Below are 22,889 nucleotides of genomic sequence, written 5' to 3' on the forward strand. Positions count from 1 at the left end.
TACTATACCTGCCCTAAGTAGACGTCTTACCTGACCTGAGAGAACCTGCCATATGCGCTCCCCCACATTGTGATTCTTCTCCTTATTTCACTCTCGTGATTCGGACCGGCGGTCACTATACCTGCCCTAAGTAGACGTCTTTCCTGACCTGAGAGAACCTGCCATATGCGCTCCACCCCATTGTGATTCTTCTGCTTATTTCACTCTCGTGATTCGGACCGGCGGTCACTATACGTGCCCTAAGTAGAAGTCTTCCCTGACCTGAGAGAACATGCCATATGCGCTCCACCCCATTGTGATTCTTCTCCTTATTTCACTCTCGTGATTCGGACCGGCGGTCACTATACCTGCCCTAAGTAGACGTCTTCCCTGACCTGATAGAACCTGCCATATGCGCTCCACCCCATTGTGATTCTTCTCCTTATTTCACTGTCGTGATTCGGACCGGCGGTCACTATACCTGCCCTAAGTAGACGTCTTCCCTGACCTGAGAGAACCTGCCATATGCGCTCCACCCCATTGTGATTCTTCTCCTTATTTCACTCTCGTGATTCGGACCGGCGGTCACTATACCTGCCCTAAGCAGACGTCTTCCCTGACCTGAGTGAACCTGCCATATGCGCTCCACCCCATTGTGATTCTTCTCCTTATTTCACTCTCGTGATTCGGACCGGCGGTCACTATACCTGCCCTAAGTAGACGTCTTCCCTGACCTGAGAGAACCTGCCTTATGCGCTCCACCCCATTGTGATTCTTCTCCTTATTTCACTCGTGATTCGGACCGGCTGTCACTATACCTGCCCTAAGTAGACGTCTTCTTTGACCTGAGAGAACCTGCCTTATGCGCTCCACCCTATTGTGTTTCTTCTCCTTATTTCACTCTCGTGATTCGGACCGGCGGTCACTATAGCTGCACTAAGAAAACGTCTTCTTTGACCTGAGAGAACCTGCCTTATGCGCTACACCCCATTGTGATTCTTCTCCTTATTTCACTCTCGTGATTCGGACCGGCGGTCACTATACCTGCCCTAAGTAGACGTCTTCTTTGACCGGAGAGAACCTGCCTTATGCGCTCCACCCCATTGTGATTCTTCTCCTTAATTCACTCTCGTGATTGGGACCGGCGGTCACTATACCTGCCCTAAGTAGACGTCTTCCCTGACCTGAGAGAACCTGCCTTATGCGCTCCACCCCATTATGATTCTCCTTATTTTATTCTCGTGATTCGGACCGGGGGTTACTATACCTGCCCTTAGTAGACGTCTTCCCTGACCTGAGAGAACCTGCCATATGCACTCCACCCCATTGTGATTCTTCTCCTTATTTCATTCTCGTGATTCGGACCGGCGGTCACTATACCTACCCTAAGTAGACGTCTTCTTTGACCTGAGAGAACCTGCCTTATGCGCTCCACGCCATTGTGATTCTTCTCCTTATTTCACTCTCGTGATTGGGACCGGCGGTCACTATACGTGCCCTAAGTAGACGTCTTCCCTGACCTGAGAGAACCTGCCTTATGCGCTCCACCCCATTGTGATTCTTCTCCTTATTTCATTCTCGTCATTCGGACCGGCGGTCACTATACCTGCCCTAAGTAGACGTCTTCCGTGACCTGAGAGAACCTGCCATATGCGCGGCCACCCCATGTGATTCTTCTCCTTATTTCACTCTCGTGATTCGGACCGGCGGTCACTATACCTGCCCTAAGTAGACGTCTTTCCTGACCTAAGAGAACCTGCATTATGCGCTCCACCCCATTGTGATTCTTCTCCTTATTTCACTCTCGTGATTCGGACCGGCGGTAACCATACCTGCCCTAAGTAGACGTCTTCCCTGACCTGAGAGAACCTGCTATATGCGCTCCACCCCATTGTGATTCTTCTAATTTCACTCTCGTGATTCGGACCGGCGGTCACTATACCTGCCCTAAGTAGACATCTTCCCTGACCTGAGAGAACCTGCCTTATGCGCTCCACCCTATTGTGATTCTTCTCCTTATTTCACTCTCGTGATTCGCACCGGCGGTCACTATACCTGGCCTAAGTAGACGTCTTCCCTGACCTGAGAGAACCTGCCATATGCGCTCCACCCCATTGTGATTCTTCTTATTTCACTCTCATGATTCGGACCGGCGGTCACTATACCTGCCCTAAGTAGACGTCTTCCCTGATCTGAGAGAACCTGCCTTATGCGCTCCACCCTATTGTGATTCTTCTCCTTATTTCACTCTCGTGATTCGGACCGGCGGTCACTACACCTGCCCTAAGTAGACGTCTTCCCTGACCTGATAGAACCTGCCATATGCGCTCCACCCCATTGTGATTCTTCTCCTTATTTCGCTCTCGTGATTCGGACCGGCGGTCACTATACCTGCCCTAAGTAGACGTCTTCCCTGACCTGATAGAACCTGCCATATGCGCATCACCCCATTGTGATTCTTCTCCTTATTTCACTCTCGTGATTCGGACCGGCGGTCACTATACCTGCCCTAAGTAGACGTCTTCCCTGACCTGACAGAACCTGCCATATGCGCTCCACCCCATTGTGATTCTTCTCCTTATTTCACTCTCGTGATTCGGACCGGCGGGCACTATACCTGCCCTACGTAGACGTCTTTCCTGACCTTAGAGAACCTGCCATATGCGCTCCACCCCATTGTGATTCTTCTCCTTATTTCACTCTCATTATTCGGACCCGCGGTCACTATACGTGCCCTAAGTAGACGTCTTCCCTGACCTGAGAGAACATGCCATATGCGCTCCACCCCATTGTGATTCTTCTCCTTATTTCACTCTCGTGATTCGGACCGGCGGTCACTATACCTGCCCTAAGTAGACGTCTTTCCTGACCTTAGAGAACCTGCCATATGCGCTCCACCCCATTGTGATTCTTCTCCTTATTTCACTCTCATTATTCGGACCGGCGGTCACTATAACTGCTCTAAGTAGACGTCTTCCCTGACCTTAGAGAACCTGCCATATGCGCTCCACCCCATTGTGATTCTTCTCCTTATTTCATTCTCGTGATTCGGACCGGCGGTCACTATGCCTGACCTAAGTAAACGTCTTCCCTGACCTTAGAGAACCTGCCATATGCGTTCCACCCCATTGTGATTCTTCTCCTTATTTCACTCTCGTTATTCGGACCGGCGGTCACTATACCTGCCCTAAGTAGACGTCTTTCCTGACCTTAGAGAACCTGCCATATGCGCTCCACCCCATTGTGATTCTTCTCCTTATTTCACTCTCGTGATTCGGACCGGCGGTCACTATACCTGCCCTAAGTAGACGTTTTCCCTGACCTGAGAGAACCTACCATATCGCTCCACCCCATTGTGATTCTCCTTATTTCACTCTCGTGGTTCGGACCGGCGGTCACTATACCTGCCCTAAGTGGACGTCTTCCCTGACCTGAGTGAACCTGCCATATGCGCTCCACCCCATTGTGATTCTTCTCCTTATTTCACTCACGTGATTCGAACCGGCAGTCACTATACCTGCCCTAAGTAGACGTCTTCCCTGACATGAGAGAACCTACCATATGCGCTCCTCCCCATTGTGATTCTTCTCCTTATTTCATTCTCGTGATTCAGACCGGCGGTCACTATACCTGCCCTAAGTAGACGTCTTCCCTGACCTGAGAGAACCTGCCTTATGCGCTCCACCCCATTGTGATTCTTCTCCTTATTTCACTCGTGATTCGGACCGGCTGTCACTATACCTGCCCTAAGTAGACGTCTTCTTTGACCTGAGAGAACCTGCCTTATGCGCTCCACCCTTTTGCGTTTCTTCTCCTTATTTCACTCTCGTGATTCGGACCGGCGGTCACTATAGCTGCACTAAGAAAACGTCTTCTTTGACCTGAGAGAACCTGCCTTATGCGCTACACCCCATTGTGATTCTTCTCCTTATTTCACTCTCGTGATTCGGACCGGCGGTCACTATACCTGCCCTAAGCAGACGTCTTCTTTGACCGGAGAGAACCTGCCTTATGCGCTCCACCCCATTGTGATTCTTCTCCTTAATTCACTCTCGTGATTGGGACCGGCGGTCACTATACCTGCCCTAAGTAGACGTCTTCCCTGACCTGAGAGAACCTGCCTTATGCGCTCCACCCCATTGTGATTCTCCTTATTTCATTCTCGTGATTCGGACCGGTGGTTACTATACCTGCCCTAAGTAGACGTCTTCCCTGACCTGAGAGAACCTGCCATATGCACTCCACCCCATTGTGATTCTTCTCCTTATTTCATTCTCGTGATTCGGACCGGCGGTCACTATACCTGCCCTAAGTAGACGTCTTGTTTGACCTGAGAGAACCTTCCTTATGCGCTCCACGCCATTGTGATTCTTCTCCTTATTTCACTCTCGTGATTCGGACCGGCGGTCACTATACCTGCCCTAAGTAGACGTCTTCCCTGACCTGATAGAACCTGCCATATGCGCTCCACCCCATTGTGATTCTTCTCCTTATTTCACTCTCGTGATTCGGACCGGCGGTCACTATACCTGCCCTAAGCAGACGTCTTCCCTGACCTGAGTGAACCTGCCATATGCGCTCCACCCCATTGTGATTCTTCTCCTTATTTCACTCTCGTGATTCGGACCGGCGGTCACTATACCTGCCCTAAGTAGACGTCTTCCCTGACCTGAGAGAACCTGCCTTATGCGCTCCACCCCATTGTGATTCTTCTCCTTATTTCACTCGTGATTCGGACCGGCTGTCACTATACCTGCCCTAAGTAGACGTCTTCTTTGACCTGAGAGAACCTGCCTTATGCGCTCCACCCTATTGTGTTTCTTCTCCTTATTTCACTCTCGTGATTCGGACCGGCGGTCACTATAGCTGCACTAAGAAAACGTCTTCTTTGACCTGAGAGAACCTGCCTTATGCGCTACACCCCATTGTGATTCTTCTCCTTATTTCACTCTCGTGATTCGGACCGGCGGTCACTATACCTGCCCTAAGTAGACGTCTTCTTTGACCGGAGAGAACCTGCCTTATGCGCTCCACCCCATTGTGATTCTTCTCCTTAATTCACTCTCGTGATTGGGACCGGCGGTCACTATACCTGCCCTAAGTAGACGTCTTCCCTGACCTGAGAGAACCTGCCTTATGCGCTCCACCCCATTGTGATTCTCCTTTTTTTATTCTCGTGATTCGGACCGGGGGTTACTATACCTGCCCTTAGTAGAAGTCTTCCCTGACCTGAGAGAACCTGCCATATGCACTCCACCCCATTGTGATTCTTCTCCTTATTTCATTCTCGTGATTCGGACCGGCGGTCACTATACCTACCCTAAGTAGACGTCTTCTTTGACCTGAGAGAACCTGCCTTATGCGCTCCACGCCATTGTGATTCTTCTCCTTATTTCACTCTCGTGATTGGGACCGGCGGTCACTATACGTGCCCTAAGTAGACGTCTTCCCTGACCTGAGAGAACCTGCCTTATGCGCTCCACCCCATTGTGATTCTTCTCCTTATTTCATTCTCGTCATTCGGACCGGCGGTCACTATACCTGCCCTAAGTAGACGTCTTCCGTGACCTGAGAGAACCTGCCATATGCGCGGCCACCCCATGTGATTCTTCTCCTTATTTCACTCTCGTGATTCGGACCGGCGGTCACTATACCTGCCCTAAGTAGACGTCTTTCCTGACCTAAGAGAACCTGCATTATGCGCTCCACCCCATTGTGATTCTTCTAATTTCACTCTCGTGATTCGGACCGGCGGTCACTATACCTGCCCTAAGTAGACATCTTCCCTGACCTGAGAGAACCTGCCTTATGCGCTCCACCCTATTGTGATTCTTCTCCTTATTTCACTCTCGTGATTCGCACCGGCGGTCACTATACCTGGCCTAAGTAGACGTCTTCCCTGACCTGAGAGAACCTGCCATATGCGCTCCACCCCATTGTGATTCTTCTTATTTCACTCTCATGATTCGGACCGGCGGTCACTATACCTGCCCTAAGTAGACGTCTTCCCTGATCTGAGAGAACCTGCCTTATGCGCTCCACCCTATTGTGATTCTTCTCCTTATTTCACTCTCGTGATTCGGACCGGCGGTCACTATACCTGCCCTAAGTAGACGTCTTCCCTGACCTGATAGAACCTGCCATATGCGCTCCACCCCATTGTGATTCTTCTCCTTATTTCGCTCTCGTGATTCGGACCGGCGGTCACTATACCTGCCCTAAGTAGACGTCTTCCCTGACCTGATAGAACCTGCCATATGCGCATCACCCCATTGTGATTCTTCTCCTTATTTCACTCTCGTGATTCGGACCGGCGGTCACTATACCTGCCCTAAGTAGACGTCTTCCCTGACCTGACAGAACCTGCCATATGCGCTCCACCCCATTGTGATTCTTCTCCTTATTTCACTCTCGTGATTCGGACCGGCGGGCACTATACCTGCCCTACGTAGACGTCTTTCCTGACCTTAGAGAACCTGCCATATGCGCTCCACCCCATTGTGATTCTTCTCCTTATTTCACTCTCATTATTCGGACCGGCGGTCACTATACGTGCCCTAAGTAGACGTCTTCCCTGACCTGAGAGAACATGCCATATGCGCTCCACCCCATTGTGATTCTTCTCCTTATTTCACTCTCGTGATTCGGACCGGCGGTCACTATACCTGCCCTAAGTAGACGTCTTTCCTGACCTTAGAGAACCTGCCATATGCGCTCCACCCCATTGTGATTCTTCTCCTTATTTCACTCTCATTATTCGGACCGGCGGTCACTATAACTGCTCTAAGTAGACGTCTTCCCTGACCTTAGAGAACCTGCCATATGCGCTCCACCCCATTGTGATTCTTCTCCTTATTTCACTCTCGTGATTCGGACCGGCGGTCACTATACCTGCCCTAAGTAGACGTTTTCCCTGACCTGAGAGAACCTACCATATCGCTCCACCCCATTGTGATTCTCCTTATTTCACTCTCGTGGTTCGGACCGGCGGTGACTATACCTGCCCTAAGTGGACGTCTTCCCTGACCTGAGTGAACCTGCCATATGCGCTCCACCCCATTGTGATTCTTCTCCTTATTTCACTCTCATTATTCGGACCGGCGGTCACTATAACTGCTCTAAGTAGACGTCTTCCCTGACCTTAGAGAACCTGCCATATGCGCTCCACCCCATTGTGATTCTTCTCCTTATTTCATTCTCGTGATTCGGACCGGCGGTCACTATGCCTGACCTAAGTAAACGTCTTCCCTGACCTTAGAGAACCTGCCATATGCGTTCCACCCCATTGTGATTCTTCTCCTTATTTCACTCTCGTTATTCGGACCGGCGGTAACCATACCTGCCCTAAGTAGACGTCTTCCCTGACCTGAGAGAACCTGCTATATGCGCTCCACCCCATTGTGATTCTTCTAATTTCACTCTCGTGATTCGGACCGGCGGTCACTATACCTGCCCTAAGTAGACATCTTCCCTGACCTGAGAGAACCTGCCTTATGCGCTCCACCCTATTGTGATTCTTCTCCTTATTTCACTCTCGTGATTCGCACCGGCGGTCACTATACCTGCCCTAAGTAGACGTCTTTCCTGACCTTAGAGAACCTGCCATATGCGCTCCACCCCATTGTGATTCTTCTCCTTATTTCACTCTCGTGATTCGGACCGGCGGTCACTATACCTGCCCTAAGTAGACGTTTTCCCTGACCTGAGAGAACCTACCATATCGCTCCACCCCATTGTGATTCTCCTTATTTCACTCTCGTGGTTCGGACCGGCGGTCACTATACCTGCCCTAAGTGGACGTCTTCCCTGACCTGAGTGAACCTGCCATATGCGCTCCACCCCATTGTGATTCTTCTCCTTTTTCACTCTCGTGATTCGGACCGGCGGTCACTATACCTGCCCTAAGTAGACGTCTTCCCTGACCTGAGAGAACCTGCCATATGCGCTGCACCCCATTGTGATTCTTCTGTTATTTCACTCTCGTGATTCGGACCGGCGGTCAGTATACCTGCCCTAAGTAGACATCTTCCCTGTCCTGAGAGAACCTACCTTATGCGCTCCACCCAATTGTGATTCTTCTCCTTATTTCACTCACGTGATTCGAACCGGCAGTCACTATACCTGCCCTAAGTAGACGTCTTCCCTGACATGAGAGAACCTACCATATGCGCTCCTCCCCATTGTGATTCTTCTCCTTATTTCATTCTCGTGATTCGGACCGGCGGTCACTATACCTGCCCTAAGTAGACGTCTTCCCTGACCTGAGAGAACCTGCCTTATGCGCTCCACCCCATTGTGATTCTTCTCCTTATTTCACTCGTGATTCGGACCGGCTGTCACTATACCTGCCCTAAGTAGACGTCTTCTTTGACCTGAGAGAACCTGCCTTAAAGGGAGACTGAAGCACTTTTTGCAAAAATCGGGCTTGCGGCGGCACCTTACAGTTTTTGATGCTGCGAACTCGAATAGAGAACTGAAATTTGGTAAAAACAAGCGCTAGTTGTCGTTTTTAGCAGAAATACGCAGCCGGCGCCTCGGGGCACATCGCGGGTCGCGCCGCCGCCTCTGATTGGCCAAGAAGACGTGACGACACTTCGAGGACCGGCGAAGCGGCCGATATGGCTGCAGTGCTGCGTAGGCTGCGTTGCGTGCCGATTGCAGCTCTTCGCGGTGTTGTATAAGCGATTACAAGACACTTTTGGCTCTCACGTGAACATCGGGGTTATCTTATGGAAGGCTTTCATTCCACAGTTCAGCTCGGTACTTCCCCTTACCTTTTTGAGCCTGACGCATCCCCGCAAGGGAGTTCTACTGCGCCCCCGTCGAGCGACAGTTCGTCGTTGGCCGCCAGCGAAAGCGACGAGGCATTTTTACGCGTGGGAAATGTGAACTGGTAAGTATCTCGATTGCTAATCGGTTCCCGCGCATATAGATGCTGTTTGTTGATGCGGCGTTGCTGCTGACGAGGCCCTACAGCGCGAGTGGCTCAGTGCGGCATTTCTTTATTGCATTTGGTCGCGAGGAATACGCAGGTGTAGTGTAGGTATAGAACACGGTCAGTGTTTGAGCGCGCTGGCAGAACACATTATCCCGGTTGTAAATGCAATTTATCGACAAATAAATTCAAGGAACAGGCTGCTACCGCAGTATTTGCGCGTGCTGTACGATAGCCTGATCGGCGTGCGACAGTCCGTTTTTAACATGCATTCTTCCAGTATACGCAAATTATTCAGCATGTGCACGTTTGTTTTTCATATCTTCAGAGTAATGCTGTAGGGTTCGGCGCGCTGGCGCATCTTTTTGGCACATCTGTTGCGAACACTCCGCGACGGGGCAGTGACCTATGCTGCGCGTCCTGTTTTATTTTGCTTTGCTGCACGTCGTTAGAAGGGAAGGACCAGTTTGAGCTTCCATGCACTTAGGTCTATCTCCCCGTTCGCGCTTGCGGCTTCCCTCGCCACCCCAGACGGCGGGGCTCTCTGCCGGCCTCGACCTTGGGCCCGTCCCCTGGGCGAGGGACGGTGCAGCCGCCTGGGGAGGAATTCTGGTATAAGGGAAAGACGTTGACATCAGTTTTGAGCTTTCCGACTCGTTCAAACTGACGAGCTGCAGTTAGCAATTTATTTTTACGCGTGAAAAGGGGCGCGGACATCTTGAGGGTGGACCGGCGAAGGGGGCTGCGCTCGTGACAGGTTGTCTCTAGCTACTCCTAGCAGGCAGGCGCTCGGTCTGGCCGAGCGCGGAGGCAGCGACCGCTTGAGAGCTGGTGCAAGGCGCGCCAGTTCGACTGTTGGGACGCGGTGTCCCTCGCCTCTGTGCAGGCGATAGACTAAGTCGGCCGCGGGCAGTTGTGGCCGTATACTGACTCTTGTACCCATTTGTAAATAGCCTGTATAAAAGTTCTTCGTTTCTCACTAAATCGCTTCGCCTGCAAGTCGCATTCATCGAGGTGCTTTCAAGCGGTGCATTCAGTTTTGAAAACCACCGGCAAACTTTACTAATGCATAGTACGATTTTAGACTTCTTGCCTACAGGCTTGGCACTGAAGCATTACCGAAGCGTTTTACCTTCCTCTTCAGGTGTTCCTGCAAACACTGCGCAGTAATGACTGAAAAAGAAGACTGCCTATGTTGTCAAGAGGTCCCCGAAATTACTGGAAAGCAGAAGCGGGCGCGTTGCATCACAACAACAAAAAAATTCAAAGATGTATGCCTCAACAAAGCAGTCCTTGAAGTTGCACTGGCACGGCAGGAATCCAGGGCATCAAGAAACGACAGGGGCTCTGTGAACAAGTGAGGAGCACATGTGGTAGCTGGGTCAGTTTTATTGACATGCATTCTTTATTTTAGGAGGATGAGGTATGCTGCATATCGACAATTTGTCTACCTTGTGTGGAAAAGACTGGGCAGGCACAAGAGAGAAATCCTGCCGAGCTGCGTGCTCAGTGCTGTAAGAAAAAAATATCTTTCTGCTGATGGCAGTTATACAGGATTCAAGCACCCTTATACTTGCTGAGGTAAGTACACATTATAAAGCCTAAATAGCTAAGCACACAAGTCATTCCTCTAATTTGCAGTTATTTGTACCTCCTTCCAGAGTTTGTGCAAATGCCTAGAACATTCATGAAATAAATTTTCATTCATGGTTGGCAAAACCAGAGATAAAAACACACAGATGCTTTCAAAAAAGTAATTTATTTGCGAAGCTTCTGCAAGTCAGCATACATCTCGCCAGTAAGAATGTGAATCAAGTGGGCGGTAGAGACCATGCTACAGAATGAGGAGCATGGGAATGAAATTACAATTTCACTCCATTTGAAATAGTAATAAAAGAAAAGAAGAATGGAGAATATCTGGCGGTGGACTGGACGGCAGTATTATATGCGTAGGTGACGAAAGGAAGGACAAGGTCCCAGTTGGAATGGTCAGGACTGATATACATGGTGAGCATGTCAACAAATGTCCGGTTAAACCGTTCGGTGAGACCGTTGGACTTCAAGTCTTTTTATGCTAACCTACAAATTGTCGAGAAATGCAGAAGGATAAAGCTTTTAGGATCATGCAGATACTGTCTTATAGTTTATGGTGTGTTCACCACAGTCTGTCGCTACTAATATTTTTTGGAAGACAGCAATGGCTGCTAAATATGTGGCAGTAGTGCATTGGTTCCTCTTTCGTAATGGCAGATATGAAGTACAGCAGATTGAAATCTTAAAAAAATAAAGTGAAGAGAGAGCCTCAGTCCAGCGACCAGCGTTCCAACAAGAGGACTTGTCTTTGTCAGGTCAAGTGTGGTCATCATTGGCAGGGGTTATATAGGCCCTTCACTCTAAGGAGGATGGACTGGGGTTACGGTGGGGTGTGGAGCGAAGAGGGTGGGAAGGTGGCGCGCTTAGTCTTCAAACAGCTCTTGTCTAGCCATGGAGGCTGTCACCTACAGGTAGGAGAGAAGCGGGTTAGTAACCATACTGAGTTGAAAAGAATGCAAGAACAGACCCCCCTTTTTCCAAAAAAAATGCAACAGAATCTAAATGAACAACGGCAATAAAACAATAAAAGGAAAACAGCTAAGGGAGCAAAAAAATGCCACGAAGGAAAGAATAGAGGCCTTAAAGTGGTTGTCAAGGTTGCATTCTTTTTCCTTGTAATCTATGCAATCCCCAGCATATAGTGCAAAGTGGTATACGTACTTTTTAGTGGCTGCATGATTTCGCCTACTCTGCCTTCTTGTGTTTAGTGATATCTGTTTTTCATTTTTTTTACAAACTAAACATTTTAGTAACTAGTACTCCCTAATTAAACTACACGGTGCATGTCATCACATCCTTTGCTGTACATTTTTACCTGTCACAATGGCTATCAAGGGCTTTGGCTGCTCAACCCACGTTCAGATTTGGGACATGTGGTAAACCCCCATACTACTTACCAGCATTTTCTCTGCAGATCATGAGAGGCTGATCATTGCCTATTGAATCTTGACTTTCTTTTCTCGACCAGCTTCTCCTTTGGGACCTTTGGAAAACTGCTGCTGAGTGGTGGGCGAGATTCTGGGGCAGTTTTCCTCTCCTGGGGCTGCGTGCTCTCAGCCATGGCCACAACCTTGTCGAGGAGGCATTTGACGTAGCCTGTGTGAGCATTTCATCTTGTAGATTGTGCAATATTCACTTTCTTCATGACCAAATAAACTAGGTGGTGCAAGCTTACCATGAGTGGGTGGCTCCTTTACTGGACAAGCTGTTGGGTTACCACCTGCTGCCTTTGGGTAACGCACACACCATCGAAGTGTGCCATCCTTTGTGCGTGCCTGACCACGTCCACTGTTCTCATTGTAGTGAAGTGCAGCAAGTTGGGTCCTGAAAAAGTTGCACAGGACCGTGTGAAAACGTGTAAATGTGTAACATATATAAAAAGTCCAACCGTAAAGATCATGCAACAAAAGAAGGTCACTGATGGATGTTAAGCACAGCACCATGTTAGCAATTAGTGCTTAAAAGCACCATGAGCACGCATGATGAAAATACTGAAGAAGCAAAGAACTACTTTTGAAGAGCGAACAGAACAATGCATCGCCTCAGTTGCTGGGCAAATTGAAAATGAAAATGCAGTTCTTGTATGGTAAACACAGCCAAAACTAAACGCTCACAAAGTGTCGGCACGTAAAATCCCTTCCGATTCGCTCGACTCTGTTTTTAATTTCTGTTTAGACGACGTAAGAAATGATGCAGCTATTGACAATTTCAGTAAGTGTAATTTAAGATGGGCACCTTTTCATATAGTTCTGGCACGTGCCTACATGCCTTTCACTTTTCTATAGATGCGTTTAACATTTGTTTTGTTTAACACAATTGTTTTGTGATATCGATGGTTTCTCACTGTGAAAATAGAGTATAGAAGACAACAGCTTACCTGGCCCTCATTCCTGAATACGAATAATGGTAGGTCTTCGGTGTAAAATGGACTAGAAGGCTATGAAAAGCCTCTAATCCATATGTTTGATGTCTGGTGGATAGCCGTGGCATGTCTTGCAGAAGGGCCTTAGACTTTGCAATGTCTTCTAGCTTCTGGAAAGCTTCTGATTCTAAAAGGAAACGGCTATTATCATCTCTTTGTATAGCTCTAAGCGTGCGGCTTGCTGTATGCTCCTGCATCAACCAGTTAAAAAATATTTCAGTGCACCTGTAAATAAACTTCTGTTCAGTAATGAACCACTTATAAGTTTCGATAGTTTTAATAAACATTGGCATTTGAGGTGCACTGTAATAAATGGTATGGAAGAAATTTAAACAGCCATTATTTAACTAGCTCATGAAGCTTTTCATGTAAATCCTGCTGCACCGCACAGGTTGCTCAAAATTTTGGAATCCCTTCTATTACACTCAACAACGATAGGTTGTCCAGCCCTCCATTCCATTCCCTGCCATTTCCTCTTGATTTCTGCTAGGATGTCATTAACTCGTTCATATCGTAACGTTGCACTTTTCACTTTCCACAGCTTGCAGCATTGTACTCAATCTAAGTTCAACCTTTTTTGCTAATTTTGTTTCTGCACCATAATAGTGAGTACTGGTAAGATACAGCTTTTGTACAATTTGCTCTTGAGGGATACTGGTAAATTACCATTCATGATTTCAGCATACCTGCCAAATGCACTGCTCCTTATTCTTATTATCCTATTTCTTTCACTCTCATGGTCTGGATGTGCGGTCATTACACACTAATAAGATCTCTTCCCTTCGCGCTTTTAAAGTGGCTCCTCGCTATTCCCCTGTGACCCTAATCGGCAGCTTCACCCTATTCTAAATGTCTCTATTAACTTCTAGTCCGTTCTGCGTCCCGCCGCTGCCAGAATAAGTCCGACGCCGCGCACCTGTGTTTCAAAGCCAAGCTTCAACTCGCCCAGGCTCTGTCGAGTATTTCCGTTTCAGATTGCGTAGCTAATGATTCAAGGCGAAGCAGCAACGGGTGGGAAATCACGACGCCGCATGTGAACAGCTTCGACATTTGTTTGCTTCGACGCGTCGGACCAAACCTCGCTCAGCGCGCCCCAAGACCTGGCCAACCTGGCAGCGCCACTGCTCCGCAGGGGCTTCCCGAGCATGTCAGGCAAAGCAGTGGGCTTTCTTCAATTGCCTGTCCCGTCTGCACGCGAAGAATCACCAGCGGTGTTTCGTTGATTAATTAAGTAACGTTTAGCACAGGGGTCTCTATAGCATATCCCCTTGCGCGAGAAAAGGAAACTCGCCAGTACAGCCGCGCGCGGCGCATGCAGCTGTGCCCTACCATCGCGGGATCGCTCTCCACGTGGGCGAATCACAGTCAACGCTTCATGCCACGCTCCACACAAAAATGAGACCTGAATTTCCGCGAAGTAATGAATTTAAAATCGGAAGTAGAAGCACTCACCTCATGTTTCCTTCTTTTAGCAAATGCACTTTTTGGCGGTGGCGACATGCTTTTTTTGTGCGAAAATACTGAAGGAACCGCGTCATGGTTCAGCCTTGCCCCTCTGACAGAAATCCCTAGCGATCGCATTAGGGACAAGCTCTGCGCGTAGTCGCTGTCACGAAAGTGCTTCGAGCAAAGTACGCTTGCTTTGGTCGGCTTGAAATTCTTCCTCTTCACAGCCACGACCCACTGCGCTGCGAGCTTTTGATCTTTCGGGAAAGTGTGGAAGACGACATCGTCGCGGCCGTAGGTGCTCGTACACCCGAATGCACAGCAGTACCTCATTTTAGATCGGCTGCACGTGGTCGGATGCTGAAAACATGGCTGAAACACTTTGGGATTACGACAACGCAGGCAACACGAGGAACAACGCGCGCTGAAAGCACGTTCGGGTGACTCGGAGGGTCTCCGGCTCCTCAAAATGACGTCACACGGGCCGACAAGGAGGCGGTTCTCCTCTCCGCTGTTTCCCTCTCCTGCGCTCTCTAGGGACGCGGGAGATTTGAACGGCGTGATTTCAATCTGTGATTGCGCCGGTGCTTTTGCAACAATTGAAAAAATAACTTCACAGACATGGTCAACAATGAGTATACTTCAAAAGCCTAGTAGGTTAGCAGATTTGAAAACCGCCTCAGTCTCCCTTTATGCGCTCCACCCTTTTGCGTTTCTTCTCCTTATTTCACTCTCGTGATTCGGACCGGCGGTCACTATAGCTGCACTAAGAAAACGTCTTCTTTGACCTGAGAGAACCTGCCTTATGCGCTACACCCCATTGTGATTCTTCTCCTTATTTCACTCTCGTGATTCGGACCGGCGGTCACTATACCTGCCCTAAGCAGACGTCTTCTTTGACCGGAGAGAACCTGCCTTATGCGCTCCACCCCATTGTGATTCTTCTCCTTAATTCACTCTCGTGATTGGGACCGGCGGTCACTATACCTGCCCTAAGTAGACGTCTTCCCTGACCTGAGAGAACCTGCCTTATGCGCTCCACCCCATTGTGATTCTCCTTATTTCATTCTCGTGATTCGGACCGGTGGTTACTATACCTGCCCTAAGTAGACGTCTTCCCTGACCTGAGAGAACCTGCCATATGCACTCCACCCCATTGTGATTCTTCTCCTTATTTCATTCTCGTGATTCGGACCGGCGGTCACTATACCTGCCCTAAGTAGACGTCTTGTTTGACCTGAGAGAACCTTCCTTATGCGCTCCACGCCATTGTGATTCTTCTCCTTATTTCACTCTCGTGATTCGGACCGGCGGTCACTATACCTGCCCTAAGTAGACGTCTTCCCTGACCTGATAGAACCTGCCATATGCGCTCCACCCCATTGTGATTCTTCTCCTTATTTCACTCTCGTGATTCGGACCGGCGGTCACTATACCTGCCCTAAGCAGACGTCTTCCCTGACCTGAGTGAACCTGCCATATGCGCTCCACCCCATTGTGATTCTTCTCCTTATTTCACTCTCGTGATTCGGACCGGCGGTCACTATACCTGCCCTGAGTAGACGTCTTCCCTGACCTGAGAGAACCTGCCTTATGCGCTCCACCCCATTGTGATTCTTCTCCTTATTTCACTCGTGATTCGGACCGGCTGTCACTATACCTGCCCTAAGTAGACGTCTTCTTTGACCTGAGAGAACCTGCCTTATGCGCTCCACCCTATTGTGTTTCTTCTCCTTATTTCACTCTCGTGATTCGGACCGGCGGTCACTATAGCTGCACTAAGAAAACGTCTTCTTTGACCTGAGAGAACCTGCCTTATGCGCTACACCCCATTGTGATTCTTCTCCTTATTTCACTCTCGTGATTCGGACCGGCGGTCACTATACCTGCCCTAAGTAGACGTCTTCTTTGACCGGAGAGAACCTGCCTTATGCGCTCCACCCCATTGTGATTCTTCTCCTTAATTCACTCTCGTGATTGGGACCGGCGGTCACTATACCTGCCCTAAGTAGACGTCTTCCCTGACCTGAGAGAACCTGCCTTATGCGCTCCACCCCATTGTGATTCTCCTTATCTTATTCTCGTGATTCGGACCGGGGGTTACTATACCTGCCCTTAGTAGACGTCTTCCCTGACCTGAGAGAACCTGCCATATGCACTCCACCCCATTGTGATTCTTCTCCTTATTTCATTCTCGTGATTCGGACCGGCGGTCACTATACCTACCCTAAGTAGACGTCTTCTTTGACCTGAGAGAACCTGCCTTATGCGCTCCACGCCATTGTGATTCTTCTCCTTATTTCACTCTCGTGATTGGGACCGGCGGTCACTATACGTGCCCTAAGTAGACGTCTTCCCTGACCTGAGAGAACCTGCCTTATGCGCTCCACCCCATTGTGATTCTTCTCCTTATTTCATTCTCGTCATTCGGACCGGCGGTCACTATACCTGCCCTAAGTAGACGTCTTCCGTGACCTGAGAGAACCTGCCATATGCGCGGCCACCCCATGTGATTCTTCTCCTTATTTCACTCTCGTGATTCGGACCGGCGGTCACTATACCTGCCCTAAGTAGACGTCTTTCCTGACCTAAGAGAACCTGCATTATGCGCTCCACCCCATTGTGATTCTTCTCCTTATTTCACTCTCGTGATTCGGACCGGCGGTAACCATACCTGCCCTAAGTAGACGTCTTCCCTGACCTGAGAGAACCTGCTATATGCGCTCCACCCCATTGTGATTCTTCTAATTTCACTCTCGTGATTCGGACCGGCGGTCACTATACCTGCCCTAAGTAGACATCTTCCCTGACCTGAGAGAACCTGCCTTATGCGCTCCACCCTATTGTGATTCTTCTCCTTATTTCACTCTCGTGATTCGCACCGGCGGTCACTATACCTGGCCTAAGTAGACGTCTTCCCTGACCTGAGAGAACCTGCCATATGCGCTCCACCCCATTGTGATTCTTCTTATTTCACTCTCATGATTCGGACCGGCGGTCACTATACCTGCCCTAAGTAGACGTCTTCCCTGATCTGAGAGAACCTGCCTTATGCGCTCCACCCTATTGTGATTCTTCTCCTTATTTCACTCTCGTGATTCGGACCGGCGGTCACTATACCTGCCCTAAGTAGACGTCTTCCCTGACCTGATAGAACCTGCCATATGCGCTCCACCCCATTGTGATTCTTCTCCTTATTTCGCTCTCGTGATTCGGACCGGCGGTCACTATACCTGCCCTAAGTAGACGTCTTCCCTGACCTGATAGAACCTGCCATATGCGCATCACCCCATTGTGATTCTTCTCCTTATTTCACTCTCGTGATTCGGACCGGCGGTCACTATACCTGCCCTAAGTAGACGTCTTCCCTGACCTGACAGAACCTGCCATATGCGCTCCACCCCATTGTGATTCTTCTCCTTATTTCACTCTCGTGATTCGGACCGGCGGGCACTATACCTGCCCTACGTAGACGTCTTTCCTGACCTTAGAGAACCTGCCATATGCGCTCCACCCCATTGTGATTCTTCTCCTTATTTCACTCTCATTATTCGGACCGGCGGTCACTATACGTGCCCTAAGTAGACGTCTTCCCTGACCTGAGAGAACATGCCATATGCGCTCCACCCCATTGTGATTCTTCTCCTTATTTCACTCTCGTGATTCGGACCGGCGGTCACTATACCTGCCCTAAGTAGACGTCTTTCCTGACCTTAGAGAACCTGCCATATGCGCTCCACCCCATTGTGATTCTTCTCCTTATTTCACTCTCATTATTCGGACCGGCGGTCACTATAACTGCTCTAAGTAGACGTCTTCCCTGACCTTAGAGAACCTGCCATATGCGCTCCACCCCATTGTGATTCTTCTCCTTATTTCATTCTCGTGATTCGGACCGGCGGTCACTATGCCTGACCTAAGTAAACGTCTTCCCTGACCTTAGAGAACCTGCCATATGCGTTCCACCCCATTGTGATTCTCCTTATTTCACTCTCGTTATTCGGACCGGCGGTCACTATACCTGCCCTAAGTAGACGTCTTTCCTGACCTTAGAGAACCTGCCATATGCGCTCCACCCCATTGTGATTCTTCTCCTTATTTCACTCTCGTGATTCGGACCGGCGGTCACTATACCTGCCCTAAGTAGACGTTTTCCCTGACCTGAGAGAACCTACCATATCGCTCCACCCCATTGTGATTCTCCTTATTTCACTCTCGTGGTTCGGACCGGCGGTCACTATACCTGCCCTAAGTGGACGTCTTCCCTGACCTGAGTGAACCTGCCATATGCGCTCCACCCCATTGTGATTCTTCTCCTTATTTCACTCTCGTGATTCGGACCGGCGGTCACTATACCTGCCCTAAGTAGACGTCTTCCCTGACCTGAGAGAACCTGCCATATGCGCTGCACCCCATTGTGATTCTTCTGTTATTTCACTCTCGTGATTCGGACCGGCGGTCAGTATACCTGCCCTAAGTAGACATCTTCCCTGTCCTGAGAGAACCTACCTTATGCGCTCCACCCAATTGTGATTCTTCTCCTTATTTCACTCACGTGATTCGAACCGGCAGTCACTATACCTGCCCTAAGTAGACGTCTTCCCTGACATGAGAGAACCTACCATATGCGCTCCTCCCCATTGTGATTCTTCTCCTTATTTCATTCTCGTGATTCGGACCGGCGGTCACTATACCTGCCCTAAGTAGACGTCTTCCCTGACCTGAGAGAACCTGCCTTATGCGCTCCACCCCATTGTGATTCTTCTCCCTATTTCACTCGTGATTCGGACCGGCTGTCACTATACCTGCCCTAAGTAGACGTCTTCTTTGACCTGAGAGAACCTGCCTTATGCGCTCCACCCTTTTGCGTTTCTTCTCCTTATTTCACTCTCGTGATTCGGACCGGCGGTCACTATAGCTGCACTAAGAAAACGTCTTCTTTGACCTGAGAGAACCTGCCTTATGCGCTACACCCCATTGTGATTCTTCTCCTTAGTTCACTCTCGTGATTCGGACCGGCGGTCACTATACCTGCCCTAAGCAGACGTCTTCTTTGACCGGAGAGAACCTGCCTTATGCGCTCCACCCCATTGTGATTCTTCTCCTTAATTCACTCTCGTGATTGGGACCGGCGGTCACTATACCTGCCCTAAGTAGACGTCTTCCCTGACCTGAGAGAACCTGCCTTATGCGCTCCACCCCATTGTGATTCTCCTTATTTCATTCTCGTGATTCGGACCGGTGGTTACTATACCTGCCCTAAGTAGACGTCTTCCCTGACCTGAGAGAACCTGCCATATGCACTCCACCCCATTGTGATTCTTCTCCTTATTTCATTCTCGTGATTCGGACCGGCGGTCACTATACCTGCCCTAAGTAGACGTCTTGTTTGACCTGAGAGAACCTTCCTTATGCGCTCCACGCCATTGTGATTCTTCTCCTTATTTCACTCTCGTGATTCGGACCGGCGGTCACTATACCTGCCCTAAGTAGACGTCTTCCCTGACCTGATAGAACCTGCCATATGCGCTCCACCCCATTGTGATTCTTCTCCTTATTTCACTCTCGTGATTCGGACCGGCGGGCACTATACCTGCCCTACGTAGACGTCTTTCCTGACCTTAGAGAACCTGCCATATGCGCTCCACCCCATTGTGATTCTTCTCCTTATTTCACTCTCATTATTCGGACCGGCGGTCACTATACGTGCCCTAAGTAGACGTCTTCCCTGACCTGAGAGAACATGCCATATGCGCTCCACCCCATTGTGATTCTTCTCCTTATTTCACTCTCGTGATTCGGACCGGCGGTCACTATACCTGCCCTAAGTAGACGTCTTTCCTGACCTTAGAGAACCTGCCATATGCGCTCCACCCCATTGTGATTCTTCTCCTTATTTCACTCTCGTTATTCGGACCGGCGGTCACTATACCTGCCCTAAGTAGACGTCTTTCCTGACCTTAGAGAACCTGCCATATGCGCTCCACCCCATTGTGATTCTTCTCCTTATTTCACTCTCGTGATTCGGACCGGCGGTCACTATACCTGCCCTAAGTAGACGTTTTCCCTGACCTGAGAGAACCTACCATATCGCTCCACCCCATTGTGATTCTCCTTATTTCACTCTCGTGGTTCGGACCGGCGGTCACTATACCTGCCCTAAGTAGACGTCTTCCCTGACCTGAGAGAACCTGCCATATGCGCTCCACCCCATTGTGATTCTTCTCCTTATTTCACTCTCGTGATTCGGACCGGCGGTCACTATACGTGCCCTAAGTAGACGTCTTCCCTGACCTGAGTGAACATGCCATATGCGCTCCACCCCATTGTGATTCTTCTCCTTATTTCACTCTCGTGATTCGGACCGGCGGTCACTATTCCTGCCCTAAGTAGACGTCTTCCCTGACCTGAGAGAACCTGCCATATGCGCTCCACCCCATTGTGATTCTTCTCCTTATTTCACTCTCGTGATTCGGACCGGCGGTCACTATACCTGCCCTAAGTAGACGTCTTCTCTGACCTGAGAGAACCTGCCATATGCGCTCCCCCCATTGTGATTCTTCTCCTTATTTCACTCTCGTGATTCGGACCGGCGGTCACTATACGTGCCCTAAGTAGACGTCTTCCCTTACCTGAGAGAACATGCCATATGCGCTCCACCCCATTGTGATTCTTCTCCTTATTTCACTCTCGTGATTCGGACCGGCGGTCACTATGCCTGCCCTAAGTAGACGTCTTCCCTGACCTGAGAGAACCTGCCATATGCGCTCCACCCCATTGTGATTCTTCTCCTTATTTCACTCTCGTGATTCGGACCGGCGGTCACTATACGTGCCCTAAGTAGACGTCTTCCCTGACCTGAGAGAACATGCCATATGCGCTCCACCCCATTGTGATTCTTCTCCTTATTTCACTCTCGTGATTCGGACCGGCGGTCACTATACCTGCCCTAAGTAGACGTCTTCCCTGACCTGATAGAACCTGCCATATGCGCTCCACCCCATTGTGATTCTTCTCCTTATTTCACTCTCGTGATTTGGACCGGCGGTCACTATACCTGCCCTAAGTAGACGTCTTCCCTGACCTGAGAGAACCTGCCATATGCGCTCCACCCTATTGTGATTCTTCTCCTTATTTCATTCTCGTGATTCGGACCGGCGGTCACTATGCCTGCCCTAAGTAAACGTCTTCCCTGACCTGAGAGAACCTGCCATATGCGTTCCACCCCATTGTGATTCTTCTCTTTATTTCACTCTCGTGATTCGGACCGGCGGTCACTATACCATCCCTAAGTAGACGTCTTACCTGACCTGAGAGAACCTCCCATATGCGCTCCACCCCATTGGGATTCTTCTCCTTATTTCACTCTCGTGATTCGGACCGGCGGTCACTATACCTGCCCTAAGTAGACGTCTTCTTTGACCTGAGAGAACCTGCCTTATGCTCTCCACCCTATTGTGTTTCTTCTCCTTATTTCACTCTCGTGATTCGGACCGGCGGTCACTATAGCTGCACTAAGAAAACGTCTTCTTTGACCTCAGAGAACCTGCCTTATGCGCTACACCCCATTGTGATTCTTCTCCTTATTTCACTCTCGTGATTCGGACCGGCGGTCACTATACCTGCCCTAAGTAGACATCTTCTTTGACCGGAGAGAACCTGCCTTATGCGCTCCACCCCATTGTGATTCTTCTCCTTAATTCACTCTCGTGATTGGGACCGGCGGTCACTATACCTGTCCTAAGTAGACGTCTTCCCTGACCTGAGAGAACCTGCCTTATGCGCTCCACCCCATTGTGATTCTCCTTATTTCATTCTCGTGATTAGGACCGGCGGTTACTATACCTGCCCTAAGTAGACGTCTTCCCTGACCTGAGAGAACCTGCCATATGCACTCCACCCCATTGTGATTCTTCTCCTTATTTCATTCTCGTGATTCGGACCGGCGGTCACTATACCTGCCCTAAGTAGACGTCTTCTTTGACCTGAGAGAACCTGCCTTATGCGCTCCACGCCATTGTGATTCTTCTCCTTATTTCACTCTCGTGATTGGGACCGGCGGTCACTATACGTGCCCTAAGTAGACGTCTTCCCTGACCTGAGAGAACCTGCCTTATGCGCTCCACCCCATTGTGATTCTTCTCCTTATTTCATTCTCGTCATTCGGACCGGCGGTCACTATACCTGCCCTAAGTAGACGTCTTCCGTGACCTGAGAGAACCTGCCATATGCGCGGCCACCCCATGTGATTCTTCTTATTTCACTCTCGTGATTCGGACCGGAGGTCACTATACCTGCCCTAAGTAGACGTCTTCCCTGACCTGAGAGAACCTGCTATATGCGCTCCACCCCATTGTGATTCTTCTCCTAATTTCACTCTCGTGATTCGGACCGGCGGTCACTATACCTGCCCTAAGTAGACATCTTCCCTGACCTGAGAGAACCTGCCTTATGCGCTCCACCCTATTGTGATTCTTCTCCTTATTTCACTCTCGTGATTCGCACCGGCGGTCA

At 49.6% G+C, this 22,889-nt stretch overlaps 1 protein-coding gene and 1 long non-coding RNA gene across 6 annotated transcripts in view; both read left to right on the forward strand.

Annotated features, from left to right (window-relative positions):
* The window catches only part of LOC144132355 (protein stum homolog), a 452,020-nt gene that overhangs the window by 270,106 nt on the left and 159,025 nt on the right, over positions 1–22,889 (forward strand). The gene's annotated exons all lie outside the window — the stretch shown is intronic.
* On the forward strand, positions 8,392–12,241 carry LOC144132356 (uncharacterized). The gene is made up of 4 exons (XR_013314793.1): positions 8,392–8,872; positions 10,059–10,271; positions 10,329–10,495; positions 11,976–12,241. It is a non-coding gene; the product is annotated as an uncharacterized LOC144132356 (long non-coding RNA).

Source organism: Amblyomma americanum, chromosome 5 (genome assembly GCF_052857255.1).
Source record: "Amblyomma americanum isolate KBUSLIRL-KWMA chromosome 5, ASM5285725v1, whole genome shotgun sequence".
In the NCBI taxonomy this organism is placed as follows: Eukaryota; Metazoa; Arthropoda; class Arachnida; order Ixodida; family Ixodidae; genus Amblyomma; species Amblyomma americanum.